Genomic DNA, 5,628 nt, shown 5'->3' on the forward strand with positions numbered 1-5,628 from the left:
AAGGTTCTTGATGGATTGTAGGAGAGTGTGAAGGTTCTTGATGGGGTGTAGGAGTGTAGTAGGGTGTGAAGGTTCTTGATGGGGTGTAGGAGTGTAGGAGGGTGTGAAGGTTCTTGATGGGGTGTAGGAGTGTAGTAGGGTGTGAAGGTTCTTGATGGGGTGTAGGAGTGTAGTAGGGTGTGAAGGTTCTTGATGGGGTGTAGGAGTGTAGTAGGGCGTGAAGGTTCTTGATGGGGTGTAGGAGTGTAGTAGGGTGTGAAGGTTCTTGATGGGGTGTAGGAGTGTAGTAGGGTGTGAAGGTTCTTGATGGGGTGTAGGAGTGTAGTAGGGTGTGAAGGTTCTTGATGGGGTGTAGGAGTGTAGTAGGGTGTGAAGGTTCTTGATGGGGTGTAGGAGTGTAGGAGGGTGTGAAGGTTCTTGATGGATTGTAGGAGAGTGTGAAGGTTCTTGATGGGGTGTAGGAGAGTGTGAAGGTTCTTGATGGGGTGTAGGAGTGTAGTAGGGTGTGAAGGTTCTTGATGGGGTGTAGGAGTGTAGGAGGGTGTGAAGGTTCTTGATGGGGTGTAGGAGTGTAGTAGGGTGTGAAGGTTCATGATGGGGTGTAGGAGTATAGGAGGGGCAAAGGTACTTGATGGATTGTAGGAGAGTGTGAAGGTTCTTGATGGGGTGTAGGAGTGTAGTAGGGTGTGAAGGTTCTTGATGGGGTGTAGGAGTGTAGGAGGGTGTGAAGGTTCTTGATGGGGTGTAGGAGTGTAGTAGGGTGTGAAGGTTCATGATGGGGTGTAGGAGTGTAGTAGGGTGTGAAGGTGCTTGATGGGGTGTAGGAGTGTAGTAGGGTGTGAAGGTTCTTGATGGGGTGTAGGAGTATAGGAGGGGGCGAAGGTTCTTGATGGATTGTAGGAGAGTGTGAAGGTTCTTGATGGGGTGTAGGAGTGTAGTAGGGTGTGAAGGTTCTTGATGGGGTGTAGGAGTATAGGAGGGGGCGAAGGTTCTTGATGGATTGTAGGAGAGTGTGAAGGTTCTTGATGGGGTGTAGGAGTGTAGTAGGGTGTGAAGGCTCTTGATGGGGTGTAGGAGTGTAGTAGGGTGTGAAGGTTCTTGATGGGGTGTAGGAGTGTAGTAGGGTGTGAAGGTTCTTGATGGGGTGTAGGAGTGTAGGAGGGTGTGAAGGTTCTTGATGGGGTGTAGGAGTGTAGTAGGGTGTGAAGGTTCATGATGGGGTGTAGGAGTGTAGTAGGGTGTGAAGGTGCTTGATGGGGTGTAGGAGTGTAGTAGGGTGTGAAGGTTCTTGATGGGGTGTAGGAGTGTAGTAGGGTGTGAAGGTTCTTGATGGGGTGTAGGAGTGTAGTAGGGTGTGAAGGTTCTTGATGGGGTGTAGGAGTGTAGTAGGGTGTGAAGGTTCTTGATGGGGTGTAGGAGTGTAGTAGGGTGTGATGGTTCTTGATGGGGTGTAGGAGTGTAGTAGGGTGTGAAGGTTCTTGATGGGGTGTAGGAGTGTAGTAGGGTGTGAAGGTTCTTGATGGGGTGTAGGAGTGTAGTAGGGTGTGAAGGTTCTTGATGGGGTGTAGGAGTGTAGTAGGGTGTGAAGGTTCTTGATGGGGTGATGGGGTGTAGGAGTGTAGTAGGGTGTGAAGGTTCTTGATGGGGTGTAGGAGTGTAGTAGGGTGTGAAGGTTCTTGATGGAGTGTAGTAGGGTGTGAAGGTTCTTGATGGGGTGTAGGAGTGTAGTAGGGTGTGAAGGTTCTTGATGAGGTGTAGGAGTGTAGTAGGGTGTGAAGGTTCTTGATGGAGTGTAGGAGAGTGTGAAGGTTCTTGATGGGGTGTAGGAGTGTAGTAGGGTGTGAAGGTTCTTGATGGGGTGTAGGAGTGTAGTAGGGTGTGAAGGTTCTTGATGGGGTGTAGGAGTGTAGTAGGGTGTGAAGGTTCTTGATGGGGTGTAGGAGTGTAGTAGGGTGTGAAGGTTCTTGATGGGGTGTAGGAGTGTAGTAGGGTGTGAAGGTTCTTGATGGGGTGTAGGAGTGTAGTAGGGTGTGAAGGTTCTTGATGGGGTGTAGGAGTGTAGTAGGGTGTGAAGGTTCTTGATGGGGTGATGGGGTGTAGGAGTGTAGTAGGGTGTGATGGTTCTTGATGGGGTGTAGGAGTGTAGTAGGGTGTGAAGGTTCTTGATGGGGTGTAGGAGTGTAGTAGGGTGTGAAGGTTCTTGATGGGGTGTAGGAGTGTAGTAGGGTGTGAAGGTTCTTGATGGGGTGTAGGAGTGTAGTAGGGTGTGAAGGTTCTTGATGGGGTGATGGGGTGTAGGAGTGTAGTAGGGTGTGAAGGTTCTTGATGGGGTGTAGGAGTGTAGTAGGGTGTGAAGGTTCTTGATGGAGTGTAGTAGGGTGTGAAGGTTCTTGATGGGGTGTAGGAGTGTAGTAGGGTGTGAAGGTTCTTGATGAGGTGTAGGAGTGTAGTAGGGTGTGAAGGTTCTTGATGGAGTGTAGGAGAGTGTGAAGGTTCTTGATGGGGTGTAGGAGTGTAGTAGGGTGTGAAGGTTCTTGATGGGGTGTAGGAGTGTAGTAGGGTGTGAAGGTTCTTGATGGGGTGTAGGAGTGTAGTAGGGTGTGAAGGTTCTTGATGGGGTGTAGGAGTGTAGTAGGGTGTGAAGGTTCTTGATGGGGTGTAGGAGTGTAGTAGGGTGTGAAGGTTCTTGATGGGGTGTAGGAGTGTAGTAGGGTGTGAAGGTTCTTGATGGGGTGTAGGAGTGTAGTAGGGTGTGAAGGTTCTTGATGGGGTGATGGGGTGTAGGTGTGTAGTAGGGTGTGAAGGTTCTTGATGGGGTGTAGGAGGGTGTGAAGGTTCTTGATGGTGTGAAGAGCATTGCAGTAGTCCAACCTTGAGATGACCAGGCCAGGACAAGAAGTTGTGCCGCATGCACAGTGAGATAGGGGTAAGATTTGAAGTAAATGTAAATATTTACTCTAAACTATATTCCACACAAAGGGCCCAGATTGTACACCCGGCACAATGCAGCGCAAGGCATAGAGCAAGTGCTTTTGCTAGTTTCAGGCCGATGCAGATCTCATTTTCCGTCCTGCGGCGTGTTGTTTAAATAGTAAACGCATTTGTGCGTCCATGTGCGTGTTGGTCTAAAAAGAGGTGTGATCAGGCGCATTGTTGGCGCTTTGTGAGGAACTGAATATAGTATGAGCCATAGATCGACTCAAACCTGGTGTAAATTAGTTATTTAAAGAGCGTGTTAGGAATATGTGGCTATAGTCGGGTGCACAGCACTCGTTCATTCTGCCTATTACACACACAGGGACGCGCAGAAGCACACAATAATGACACATATTCATACAAATTAATAGATATGAAAGATTATTATTGTGGACAAAAAGATACAAATCTAGCTTGTACTGAAGATGGTCTGCTTGCGCTTTAACCTCTCGAACGAGCAGATGTGTTTCCTCTCTGGAGAAGTGTCTGCTCTTAGTATAGCGAATCCTCCATGGCACGAGCACAACTGGCTCTTAAAGGGAATGGAAGATGACACTCTGATTGGTTTATTTCACGTTACGCCCAAAAAACACCCATCACTCATTAAGAGAATCAGGACCACCCGTTTAGATCACGTGCCCGGGCGAGCCGACTGCTTTCCTGCCGTTAAACTAGCAAAAGTGTATTCGGACACACGGTGAGTCCACCTGAGCCGTGCGCTTTAAACCATGAGCTACGATCCTGAAGATAGGCCCTCAAGTGTTAAAAGCAGCAGCTGTGAAACACTTTGTCTCACACACCTGAGACTCTTCCTGTGACTGTTTGTGGCTGTCGTGTGTGTGTGTGTGTGCGCGTGTGTGTGTGCGCGTGTGTGTGGGTGTGTGTAGTTTGTGTGTGTGTGTGCGTGTGTGTGTGCGTGTGTGCGCGTGTGTGTGTGTGTGTGCATGCGTGTGTGTGCGTGTGTGTAGTTTGTGTGTGTGTGTGCGTGTGTGTGTGTGTGCGTGTGTGTGCGTGTGCGTGTGTGCATGCGTGTGTGTGTGTGTGCGTGTGTGCGTACGTGCGCGTGTGCAGGGTTTGATGTCAGTGAACACATACTTCATTTTAGAACGTGATAATCACATCATTTATTTCTCGTAAGAAGTGAGATGATGTCCTGTACATTCAGCAGACATTGTTCTCTGTCACAGCTGAAAGAGAAGAAGAATATTTCCATACACTTGGAGCGTAAAGGCTTTCAAACACACAAAGTACTCTGCAGGTGTCATTTCTTAATCTCTTTTGTGAGTTTACTGGGCAAAAGTTCAAAGGAATGAAAGTTAACAGGAATTGTGTTGAGAGAGATGACAGCAGAAATGTGTTTGAGTGAGAGAATAGACAAACAGAGGAAGAGAGAAACGCAGTCACATCAAACTAAAAGCTAAAAATAAAGACAAGAGCTTTTCAAATAGATTCTTGCACAAAGAGCTGTACGAGCGTGTGGTCGCAAAGCCTGTTTTTTAAAGCTCACATCAACACACAAAACTTTCTAAAAAATGTTTGTTTATTTCTTTGTCTTGTTATTTGAATATTCCATCTTTCATCGGCGCCATGGCTGGGTCAGAGGTCAAGGGTCACGTGACGTCCCCGAGAGCTCTTTTAAATGTGATGAATAACAGAGGCTGCTGCATGGGAGGCTGAAATCTTCATTGCTTTATTTCCTTCTGGAGACACAGACACAGAAGAAAAAAGACTGGCGGTCCGAGTTGAGTCTAGTAGATCAGTTCAGGTGGTCCAGCCTCACATGAGGAAATGAAACGGTCACATGACCAAACACAAACCCTGACCTTACATAGCGGACGCTTGAGAAAATCCCTCACGTTCTCACGCTGACACCATGGCAGACAGGAAATGATTCTACTTCCTGTTTCTTCCCCACTTCCTCTTCCTCAATGAATGTGTCTCAATCAGCACAGGATGTTGAGCAAGAGCGTCGCGTCCGGCCCGTCGGCTCATCTGTGTGAGGGACGTGATCTGAGCTTAGAGACATCAGATTTAAAGACATCACTAAATAATCAGACATTACTCTGAACAATCATACCAATCACGTTTCTATTCTTCACGTCTGTTCGTGAGTTTAGGCCACACAATTGTGAGAATTATCAGACGTGTGGGAGTGACATCCATCCCATCATCTCTAAAACAAACACATTGACAGAAAGCCGACGCTTTCCACGCATTGTCAATGATCAGAGTGTGAAGCATGTGAAGAAGCAGCGATGAGGTCATCTCTCTAAACAGCCAATCAGATAATCTGATACACCAAACACACATCATTAGGTGATATCAGACAGGGTTTATGCTGGAGGTCGAGAAGTAAATCTCCAGGTCAATAATCATCATCTGCTCATTGTTCTGATCTCAGACGTCACAGTTCCTGATGACAGACGGATGTATTTCTGTATTTGCTGCTGCAAACCTCTCGTCTAACAAATAATACAAGCTTGTGAAAAAGGTTCAACGCAATAGAATAAACTGTAAAATCACACAGCTCATATAATAGTATTTGTTTTTAAGGCTGATCATCACACACACCTCTCTCTCTCTCTGTGTGTGTGTGTGTGTGTGTAAATATAAGAAACATCACCTGACTGACAAAAACTCTCAAACACCACA

This window comes from Barbatula barbatula (assembly GCF_947034865.1).
Source record: "Barbatula barbatula genome assembly, chromosome: 3".
In the NCBI taxonomy this organism is placed as follows: domain Eukaryota; kingdom Metazoa; phylum Chordata; class Actinopteri; order Cypriniformes; family Nemacheilidae; genus Barbatula; species Barbatula barbatula.